This window comes from Marmota flaviventris, chromosome 10 (assembly GCF_047511675.1).
Source record: "Marmota flaviventris isolate mMarFla1 chromosome 10, mMarFla1.hap1, whole genome shotgun sequence".
NCBI lineage: Eukaryota > Metazoa > Chordata > Mammalia > Rodentia > Sciuridae > Marmota > Marmota flaviventris.
Genome location: NC_092507.1, coordinates 94,661,696 through 94,674,369, shown reverse-complemented (window position 1 = coordinate 94,674,369; position 12,674 = coordinate 94,661,696).

Sequence of the window (12,674 nt, the reverse complement as noted above, 5' to 3'; positions counted from 1 at the left end):
AACAATCCCACTGGTAGGTATATAACCAAAAGAAATGAAATCAGTAAGTCAAAGAGACATCTGCAGTCCCTTGTTGATTGTAGCAGTATTCACAATATTGAAGAAATAGCGACAACTTAAGTGTCCATCAAATGATGAATGGATAAAGAACATGTACCTCTACACAATGAAATAATATTCAGCCATAGGAAAGAATGAAACCCTGCCATTTGTGACAACATGAATAGAACTGGAGAGCATTATGTTAAATGAAATTAGTCAGGCACAGAAAGACAGGTACTATATGAACTCACTCATATGTGGAATATGAAAAAGTTGATCTCAGGAATGGAGAGTAGAATGGAGGTTACCAGAGACTGAGAAGAATAGGAGGAAAGGAGGGATGGGGAAAGGTTGATTAACAGTACTGAGCTGCAGTTAGGAGTAATTTCTTGCACAGTAGAGTGGCTATACATAGCAATTATGTGCTGTACGTTTCAAAAAGTTAGAGGAAAGGATTTTGAATGTTTTTACCATAAATAATGATAGATGTTCATCTCATTCCAGTCAGAATGGCAATATTAAGAATACAAGTAACAATAAATGTTGGTGAGGATGTGGGGGAAAAGGTTCACTCATACATTGCTGGTGGGACTACAGATTTGTGCAACCACTATGGAAAGCAGTATGGAGATTCCTCAGAAAACTTGGAATGGAACCACCATTTAACCCAGTTATCCTACTCCTCAGCTTATACCCAAAGGACTTAAAATCAGCATACCACGGTGATGAAGTCACATCAATGTTTGTAGCAGCTCAATTCACAATAGTCAAGCTATAGAACCAACCTAGGTGCCCTCCAATAGATGAATGGATAAAGAAAATGTGGTACATTACTCAGACACAAAGAAGAATGAAATTATGGAATTTGCTGGTAAATGGATGGAACTAGAGAATAACATGCTAAGTGAAAAGTAAGCCAGTCCCACATCATTATCCAAAGTACATGTATGAAGGCACAAATTGGTGTGAATATACTTTGTATGCAACCAAAGATATGAAAAATTGTGCTCTATATGAATAATACGAATTGCAATGCATTCTTCTGTCATATATAAAATAAAATAAGCCAGTCCCCCAAAAAACAAAGACCAAACGTTCTCTCTGATATGTGGATGTTAACCCACAACAAGAAGGTGGGGAGTGAAGAATAGAAGTCCACTGGATTAGACAAAAAGGAATGAGGGGGAAGGGAAGGAGGATGGAAATAGGAAAGACATAGAATAAATCAGACATAACTTTCCTATGCTCATCAATGAATACACAACCAGAGTAACTCCACGTCATGTTCAAACAAGACATGAATCAAATTGTAATGGAGTGCACACCATGTATGTATAATATGTCAAAATATATTTTACTATAATGTATATCCAAAAAATAAATTTAAAAAAATTTTAAAAGAATGGTAAATGTTTGAGGAGATTGATGTGTTTAATCTGATTAGACAACATATACATGTAACTAAATACCATGTGGTGCCCATTAATCTGTATAATTTTTTGTGTTTTATGTATGAGTTAAAATTAATTTTAAAAACTGTTCTAAAGTTAATTAATAAAAAGTCAATTAAAAATACATATTCTCAGTTTCACTCCCCACTGACCATATGTATCAAAGTATGAAAACTACTCATCCCAAAATGTTTCAATGTTTCAGGGCAAAAGGCTAGAGGTACTGTTTAGTGGTAGAGTACTTATCAAGCATGTGCAAGGATCTGAGTTTGATCCCAAGACACACATACACATTCATATTCTCTCTCTCTCTCTCTCTCTCTCTCTCTCTCTCTCTACATACACACACACACACACACACACACACACAACTTTAAAGAGGAGGTTTAAATTCTAGACTTTTTATTGGACCCAGAATCCTCATTAATGCACTAAAAATCAAGCACAGCAAATATAAGATCTTGGCAAATTTTGATTGAACTATGCATTTGTGAATTTGTTGTCTTGTATGGATCAGGTGAAAGAACTGTCTAATGCTGGAAGGTTGAGTAGACAGAAGGCTCTGAGGAAGGAGCTAAGGGAGATGGATGAGTTCCAGACTCCTGCAGTTGCCTGTCTCCTCCCCCAAATTAGGGGAGGAGACAGCTGGTGGGGTTTTTATTGCATGAGATCTGTGTTAAAAGTTGTCACCAACAACAGGCAATAATAAAAAATACTCCCAAATTTCTATGAGTTAGCAATTCCCATGTTCATCACTGGCAACTGATTACTGAATGACAGGATAATAAAAATGAAAGAGATTAAGGAAAATAACTAGCTTAGGATCCTCTTTTCTCTTAGGTAAAAACAACCTATATATTTTCCCCTGAAGTATAGTAATGGAAGATGGCAAACTTGTACTCATTCTGTTTTCCTCTTAACTAGCAAAATAGGTAAAACATGTCAAAGTTAGAGGAGAGACGATCAGAGGTCCCTAAGGATGCCTAATTCTTCAAATTAGGAACATCTGACTTGTAAATACCTTATACGTATAAATGTCAATCTGTGATTATCACCAACTCTGAAAGAGGGAGATGTATTCCCAGGACAATAAGATCTCTCTCTTTGCATGTTTTATGGCCTGTGGCCAATAAAGCTCCAGAACAGTGGTTCTCAGGGTGTAGCTCCAGGACCAGCTGCATTAGCATTACCTGGAAACTTGTTAGAAATTCAGATATTGTCATAACTAACAGGGAAGTGAACACAATGGGTTTACCCCTTGGTGAGTACAAAGTATAAGCACAACCTGAAGATAAAAGAGTGAAAAATGGTTTATTACTTGTGGCAAGTAAGGAGAGCAACAGGGATGACTTCAGAAGCAGTGTCTCTGCTCTTAGAAGGCAAGAGAATTTTACTGGGGAGACTGTAACACATTCATATTGGAAAGACTCTCATAGCATTGCTGAGCATGCTCAGTTCCACATTATACTTCATATATCACATGTTTAGAGATGGTGCAGGTGCTTGATCTTAAAATTCCTGCCTAGCTGCTGACAATCTTAGACTTAACCACATCTGGAACGCTGGGGTGGGGTCCAACAATGTGTGTGATAACATGCCCTCCAGGTAACTCAAATGTAGTGGAGATTCACTTATCAAGGACATAGAGGAGAAATATTCTCACTATCACTGATTTTCCTCCTTCATGTACTCTGGGCACTGTTACTCAAGTAACCAAGAGAATTCCAAAGGATAGGGAGAAAAAAATTGTTTTTCCATTCAAAGAATGTTCTATAATTGAGTTGATTAGGCTCTTAGGAGAATCTGCAGAGGTTTGTATAGGGATCTACTTGCAATTTGGAATGTTTGAGATCCCAGTTTGCCATATCAGTAGCCCTATGGCCTTCCAGAGGTATATTTGAATGAGAAGAGTTTTGTCATAACTAACACGAATTCAAGGTTAAAAGGAAATCACTACATTTCCTTAATGTTAAAATGTATCATTTTCACAAGCTCATATTTCTGATGTAAAGATGTGCCTCACAATTGAGTATATAGTCACTGTAGTGGTTTCTGACCAAACCCACTGAAATGACTAATAGATTGATGATTCACACATCTTAGAACTGAGAAATCTGGTAGTCAGAACATGAAGGTAAATAAAACAGCCTCTGAATTATTTCCCCCTGTGAATCTCATGAGCCCAGTGAGGAAGCAATTTTTTTTCACATCAAATTATAAAGATGATAAATTTAATATTTTCTGTTTTAGTTAAAAATGTATCCAAATTTTCCATTTTAGGTCAGGATGAAATTATGAATGGGAACTATATTTAACTCTTGTCTGAAGCTACTTCAAAATTGGATAAATATATGAAACAAAGTTTTCAAGATGTAGAAACATCAGGCAACAAAGAAGAGCAACTGTTGAGGGGTGGGAAACAATGGAGTGAAGCCTTAGAACTGCCTGAGTGGCTCCAGTCACTGAAGGGAGCTCTAAGTGTCATCTAGAGTGGGCAGGCAGGTTCCTTGTCATGTGTGGTAATGGGCTAATCCATGGCTATGGTAAAGCGTTTTTTGTCCAGTCGAAATATATTTTAAAAACTAATTACCCAACTTGATTTTTAAATGTATGATAGAGATGAGAAGGTTCTTATCAAGATTAGATGTATTTCAGTATTTATATTTTCAAGAAAGTGTTACCACATGAATGACAAAATTATTCTCGATTTTAGGTGCAGTTGGGGATGCCCTGGGAGAACTGTCTGGTTACAGCTGAGTGTTACAATTAGTGTGTGAGCATGTATGTGTGTATGTGTGTACATGGGCATGCATACGCAGTAATAGGCAATAGCTGTCTGATTGTGGGATGAAATTGGCCACGTGGAAACTGTGGAGTTATTTTTTTGCCCACACCTTACTCAGAGCCTCCTGGCTTCTGCAAGATTGGCCTCTGATACGACTGAAGAGGAATGGACAAGATTCTACATGACAGAAAGGAGACTCAGTCTCTCCAGTTGACTGAACCCCTCCTGGTTTTGAGTATGTTCTTGAAAGATGCTCTAGAATTGCTGAACGAGGTTGTTTATTCATTGCACCTGTAGCATATCAGAATCTGGGTAGAGGAAAGCATTTATTAAACCGGGAGACAGTAGACCTTGGATACCAACAGTCATTATATAGAGAGCTTTCAACTTACTAAAAATTTGTTGACCTTTAAAAATAAAAAATAAATGATCATTAAAAATAAATGATCCTGAAACCTAGACCCTGGCCCAGACCTTGTATATCAAGATCTCTGGATATAGTAGGTCTTGAACATCAGTAATTTTAAAAAAGCAACCAGGTGATTTTAATGTGTATCTAGGCATGAAATCACTAATAATTGATAAGTCTCCTGTGAGATCTTGGGATACCAAGTGAAATCTAAATTTTGGCAGGTGACAACATCGGCTGCTCCAGCTACTTCCCTTGTGATGCCTTACTGCTTTTTTGGGTTTTTTTTCTGGTTTCTTTTCTAATCATGATCACTCACTCCTGCATCTGCAGACCTGTGCAGTGTTAAACCCAGCATCTGGAATGACACATCCACCTGAGGCCAGCATTTTATACCTCTTAGGAGTAGCTGGAGCATTGTGTCAGCCTCATCATTTTAATAACTTCTTGCTATTTAGGAGTGGTGCTGGCAGGATCCCCACTTTAGGCTCATTTGCTCATTTCCAACAGCTGGTTATCACCCTAATTAGAATGAATATTGGTTTTCTTTACAGTCCTATCATTTAGGGTGCAGAGGCTGCCAAGTTGAGGTCAGGTTTGCTTGTGGGAGATTAAACTTGGCAGGGTGACCTTGACGGATAAAATCTTGTATAATTTCTTAAGCCTGTTTCTATCACATTAAAATTGCTTTCTTATTAGAGAATTAACTCTTATCAGATCTGTTAAAAACTAAAAAAAAAATTCCTCAAAATAAATTAATGAAAGCATAACATATATCCTTTGAAAATATTATTATTTCATAACAGCCAAAGTACAAAATTATAGACTCTTAGGGGGGAATTTATATGGTCATCAACTTCTAGTGAATAAAGAAATCCATTCTATGATATCACCAATGAGCATGTACCTATCTTCCCAAACACTTCCAGTAGCTATAATTTGTTATTATGTGGTTGACATTAGTGATTTATTTCTTCATAGTATTTATTTAAACATTTCTAACATCTATGCTAAATTTAAGGACTACACAGATTTAGACTTTTTTGAGAACCTCCAAACTGGGAAATAATGTTGCTTGGGACTGAAAAGGGGCAAAAGATCAGGGAAGTTCCACAGAGAAACTGACTTATAAATTAGGTCTTAAAGTAAGAATAGATTTTCAGACAGAAAAGCTAGAATGGGGAGAGAGTGAAAGGTGTGTAATTGGACCTCTCACAATGATAATCCCAGTTTCATCCTGGGTGTCCCTCTAATTACTTCTCTCTCTTTCCCTTTCCTTAAGAACAGCATACAACTTTGTTACTCAAGGAATAGTTCATGAACAAACTAGCAGCACTGACATCACTTGGGAACTTGAAAGTGATATAGAATTTAAGGCCCCATCCCAGATCTACTGAAGTAGCATTCAGTAGTCCATATGTACATTAAAGTTTGAGAAGCATGGGTAATAGCATGTGTCTTTATTTCCTATATTTCATTCAGTCTTTTAAAAATAATGATTGTATATTATATCTAACTAATACATGTAAAAAGGTTTAATAATCAAATTGTCCTATGAAGCTTACAAAAAAAGTCAAGCCCTTTTTCTACCCTTTTTTATCCCCACTAATCATGTCTTAGAATCTATCACTTTCACATCTTATATCTGTTTATTCTAATATTTACCTTCAACTCTGAAGTAAAAATTATCATATTATTGTTTATAGATTTATCCATTTTAAAACTAACCTAAACCTTTTATCATAGCAGGTGAAAAATTAACTTTCTTGTATAACTACCTTGATTTGCCTCTCCATTCCTCTCAATATAATTATAATAAAAGTTTAAGATTTAGTGATTTTAGTATTATGACCATATTGTCACTAAACTAAGGAGTATGCTCTTTTTTTCCCAGAGTTAATCATTGCCCTTTTAATTTTTTTGGGGGGGTGGGGTGGGGGAAGGAACTTCTCAGTCCCAAGCATGCACATATAATTCCTAATTCTTTCCTTATCTTTCCAATGGAACTGTAAGGTTTTGTTTTTTTTTTAATACAATTACCCTATTCTATCTATTTGTTTTCCTTGGACCCTTTCTTCAATTCCTTCATCCTGTAAACTAGACTGGTTGCTCTATAAGCAGCTGATGACAGTGTTCATCATAGGACTCATTTTTGTCATCATTATGGAAAAGTCTTTTGTTTCTCTTCTGTTCGAGCTCTCAGTATTTAGGATATTGTAATCTCCTTCTTCTTTTTTTTTTAATCCTTCATTTTTGTGAAGGATATCATCCAATAATTTCCAGAAAGAGATGTGTACCAGGTATATGTCTGCTGGCATTCAGTCCTTTCATGATCTCTACTGTATGACAGAGGCTGGAAGCCCTGGAATATATTTCTCAGAATCCTTTGCTAGCAATTTTCTTGTTTAGAGTAGGCCAAGGAAGATAACCATATAAGATTTGGAAGGAGGCAGTGAAGTAGGGTATCTTCTTCCATCAGAAGTGGTGACAGACTGACATAGGCTTCTGCACTGTCTTTCTCATAATGCCTATTCATTTCTAGCAGCTGTAGCTTTACTCAAATATTTATGTGCTTTCCTGATTGGAAGCCATTTTTTTAAATTTAATTAATTAATTTATTTTTTAAAATACACAACAGTGGAATGAATTAAAATTCTTATTATACATGTAGAGCACAAATTTTCATCTTTGTATATAAAGTATGTTCTGCCAATTCATGTCTTTATACATGTACTTTGTTTGTTGTTTGCACTACAATTCTTATTACACATATATACCACAATTTGGGGGATCTATTAGATCATTTATTGTTTTTTTAATTATTTATTCTCAATTGTTATACACGATGGCAGATCATTTATTGTTTTGACTGCCAATTATAGTTTAGATCTGAGGTATTCGCAATAGCTCAGGTATGAGACTGAAAGAATGTTCAGAGGTGAAATGATTGGATTGTGAGAGGTATAGCCTAATCATTGGATTAACCTACTTATATGGATTAACTGAGCAGTAACTGGGGGCAGGTATGATGTGGCTGGAAGAAGTAGGTCACTGAGGGTATGCTTTGGGGGGTTTACATTTTGTCCTTGGTGAGTGGAGCTCTCTCTGCTTCTTGGTTACCATGTCCTGAGCTGCATTCTCCTGCCGTGTCCTACGGCTGTGATGTTCTGCCGCACTTTAGGCCCAGAGCTATGAAGTGGACCAACAATGGTTGGTGCCTCTGAAACTGTGAGCCAAAATAAACTTTTCCTTCTCTATGTTGTTTTTGTTAAGTCTTTTGGTCACAGTGATACAAAGCTGACAAAAACGCAATCTACAATAGATATTTTTCTTACTGAATCTTTATCAAAAATGACTTCACACATTCTTTTTTAAAAAATGGGAACTTAGTATTGGAAAGGGTAAGATTTGAAGTAGTGATGACCTCTGTGATATTAGTCGTTAATGGCAAAATAAGATTATTACTTGTGGTTGCCCAGAATGAAATGCCTAACATTAAAGATACAGTTTTGGGAGACCAAATGGTTGCTTTAATATTTAGATGCTGTTGTAGAGAAGATCATAGGGACTTTGAAGGGTCTGGTTGTTTCTGAGTGCACTGGAGAGGTTACAGAAAAGAATAATAACCCCAGAATGTTAAAATGTTTGCTTAAGACATAATAAAAACTTCAGAAAACTTCTGTGTCTGCCCCGCAACCTAACATCTTTTGGAGCTATTAGACTCTAAATAGCAAAATATACCAAAGTCAGGACCACAAATACCAGTGTAACCAAATGCCAGACCCCAAATGTGATCTTGTCCACTGGAGAACTGCAAATCAAGTTGAACGCACTGCCTCATCAGGTCAACTAAATGGAAGGTAAAATGTATTAAGAAACAGTGTGTTATGGACTGAATTGTGTCCCTCCCTGCCCCCAAATTCATGTTTTGAAAACCTAAGCCCCAATATGACTATGTTTGAAGGTATGTCCTTTAAACAGGAAATAAGGTTAAATGAAGCCATAAAGATGGGCCTTAATCCAATACGATGGTGTCCTTATAAGAAGAGGAAGACATACCAGGGATGCACACATGCAAAGGAATGGAGTAAGGCCTCAGGAGAAACCAGCCCTGCCTTGACCATCCAGCTTCTGACACTTTGACAAAGTAAATTTCTGTTGTTGTAGTCACCTTGTCTGTGGTATTTTACGGCATCCCTAACATATGAATGTATTCTTTTATTATGTATTATTGACGACCTCAGAGAATGTAAGTTGAGCATCCCTAATCCAGTCCCTGAATCCAAAATGCTACAAAATCAAAAACTTTTTGAGTGATGACATACACCATAGTAGAAGATTCTATGCCTGACCTCATGGGATGGGTTGCAATCAAAATTTAGATATATTAAAATTGTGGTGTAAAAAGACCTTCAGGCTATGGGTATAAGTTTCTATGAAACATAAATGAATTTTGTGTTTCAACTTGGGTTCCATTCCCAAGATAACTCATTCCATATATGTGAATATTCCAAATCCCAAATCCAGAACACTTAGAATTCCAAGCACTGGGAATAAAAGATACTCAGCTTATACTATCTTTCTCAAAACACGGAGGAAGACATTAGTCAGAGGAGCTCCAATTTTCTTGGAAAGCTCTCTAGTGTCTGCTCTTGAAGGCTGGAGATGACAACTGAAGATGCTCCCATATAAATAGGCTCTTTGATTTCCATATGGTTGATGGATTTCAGAGTGACAGAGGCCAGATGGCAGCAGATATTGACAAAATGGGACAGATTAGTAATAATTAGAGTGGTTTAAAAGCAGACATTTTTGATGTTAACCAATTGATTATAATGTCTCTAAGATTGAAATGGATGGACAGTTTTACATTTTGGTAATAAATAAAGTTTTTTGTTTGTTTCCTGCAGTACCAGGGATCAAATGCAGGGTCTCGCACATGCTAGGCAAGAACTCTATCACTGAATTATAACCCCAGTCAAAGATTTTACTTTAAATATAAAATAGACAATTTCTAATTTGTGAGTAGAAGATTAATTTAATCACAGATGAAGAGTTACTACTATTCATCCTGTTTACAGACCTGAGCCCTTTCTTAAATCTGGTAACTTTGAATGGGAGGAAAGACTTGTCTCCTGGAAAAAGAATTCTGTGACATTGCCATTAGTGTATATTATAAATCTACAAAAAAAAAATTTAGATTTCTCTGGAATTACTATAAACTGCCTCTGAACAGACATTATTTTCTAGGACTCCAAAGGTGGAAGTCCATGCAAGTCAGACAATGTAGAAGATATTTTTCACATTTGCTTAATATTCTCACCCCTCATCCAACCCACTTTGTAGTTCCTTCAAGATGGAAGAATTATGCCAGATTGAACTCAGGAGTGGCTGTATGATTACTTTGCCTGATAAATGCAGGCAGGTTAGAAGTATCATATGTTATTCCTGGGAAAGAGTTTCAAGACACTCTATGTTTTACCACGTTTCTTTTTCTCAAGATCATCCAAAAGGCATCCTGGGTCCCGGAATGGAGAAAATATAGAGTAGTACCATATCTAGTCTGTGATGGACATGTAATATAAACTAGAAATTATTCTTTGTTTTTGGAATCCACTAATATTTGTGATTATCTGTTAATGATGCATAACATAGACCATCTTGACTAATTTATTTACTACCATTTATTTACTTACATATTTTTGTGGTGCTGGGAATTAAACACAGAGCCTCACACATGCTAAGCAAGTGCTCTACCACTGAGCCACATCCCCAGCCCCTAATGAAGGCATTTAATACCCCAGACCTCTATCATAGTGGGCTCAGTGGATCCCTAATCCATTTTAGCACCTGAATGGAGAGTTGGAAAAGCCATACTAAGCAAATAGCAAAACAGTCACTGTGACTTGGAGTTTAGGCTTTTTCACAGTAGAAAAGACAACTTTGTAAAACAAAAGCACTATTGAATCCCTCAGGAAACTGCAGAAATTAATGCTACCATCAAAGACTTTTAAAATGCTTGGTGACTGATTTTTCATTTATAGTTTTCATTTATTTTGTCTGGTCTATGCAAAAGACAAATGGATCTTAGATAATAACATAGATGATCATAAAATTAACCAAGTGATTACTCTAATTGCACCTGTTGTTCCTAATGTATTCTCTTTGCTGTAGTCAATTAGCATAGCCCCTCATGCCCACTCTCAATGTGGAAAATACCTTGTTTCTTTAAACTGAATAGCAAAATACAGCAGAGAAGTTTGATTTCACCTGACAGACACAGCAGGGCATCTCACCATCTTCTTTATTGATTGCTTCCCAGATAGAAGGCTGCAATCTCTACCCTCCAACCTTTAGTTCTTGGTTCTGTAAATAACTCCACTTCTACTTCTGCTGCCTCTGGCATTCTAGGCTTTGTTTTTAGGTTGTTTTTTTTTTTATTTGCTCGTTTATTTTATCATTTTTTTAAAAAAATTTAGCTGTAGTTGGACACAATACCTTTATTTTATTTATTTATTTTAAGGAGTGCTGAGGATTGAACCCAGTGCCTCACGTGTGCTAGGTGAGCGCTCTACCACTGAGCCACAACCCCAGCCCTGCTCATTTATTTTTTTCCAGCTCTTTCTGTCAATATGATTCAAGTTTCCATCAAAAACTTTGTCCAATATATCTGTCCAATGCCGCCTTGTCTTAGTATATCTTACTTCATCTATATATTGATTTACTGGGGGGCATTGAGGTAGAAAGTATTGTTCATCAGAAGTTCTTCATAAAGATTTGAAAATTTGTTAGAGTGAGAAAATTATACTTCTTAGAGATCTCCATACAATTTCTTTTCTTGAGGAGGAGAGTGGGGAGACACTGGATCTTCTAGGAATTTTGAAACTATCTGAAGTGGCTCAAAGGAAAGATTAGAAGTTCCAGTTGAGACTTAAAACAGGAAGATAATAAAGAGGAGTGTAAGGAACGGAGGAAAGATAATAACCTAGGGAAGTGGGTATCTGGGAAAGTTAACACAACACATATGTGGGAGTTGAGAGAGAAAGAATATTTCAGAAATGGCTGTTGTTATAGGTGAAGTTAGAGAAGGTGATAGGAAAAAAAAACGGATATTACCAAGTATACTAATAAGGCACTCCCTACTATGTTTCAGAAGTTTTTCAATGAGGAAAGCACCATGTTGAGACTGTAATTTGGGGTTCAAGTATTTACTTGGGCTATGTTTATATATCTTTATTCTACTTCAGTGGGATCTGGTAGAGACAAAGTCAAACATGATCAGTCTGCTCTCTTCAACCAGTTTTGAATTAAATATATTGAAAAATATTTGGATAACTTCTTACTATCTTCTCATTTACTTTATGAGTCATTCCTCTTTATTATTATATTTAACTTTCTTATCCCAAATTACATATTAGAAGATATATTTTTTCTTTTTTTGCAGTACTGGAGATTGAACCTAGGACTTCACACATGTTAAGCAATTGCCCTTCCACTGAGCTATATCCTCAGTCCTTTTTTTCTAATCTTCACGAAGTAAGAGTCTCACTAAGTCTGGCCTTGAACTTGCAATCCTCCTGCCATAGCCTCCTGAGTAGCTGGGATTACAGTTGTATGCCACCATGCCCAGCCTTAAGTTCATTCTTTATGATGGAAAATGTGGAAGCAAATCTGGAGGTGTCTTCTATTGTTTATTGAGATTATACCATATTAATCTCATATAATAGCATATCAACACATTGAGAGGTGACCAATGTATCATCTAAATATCAATTACACCATGAGTTAGTAAGCATTAGTTGCCCTTACAGTTTGTAGATTACATTTGGAAGTTTTTAGACTTTCTGGCATAATTTTTATAGATACAGAATTAAGAAAAAAACAGGCAGTTTCCACCCTCCCAAAGCCTATACTTGTAAGGATTTATTCCTGGTTTTATGTCTATTCTTTCCTTTTTATTTTTCCTAATGTATACTTTTAAGTCTAA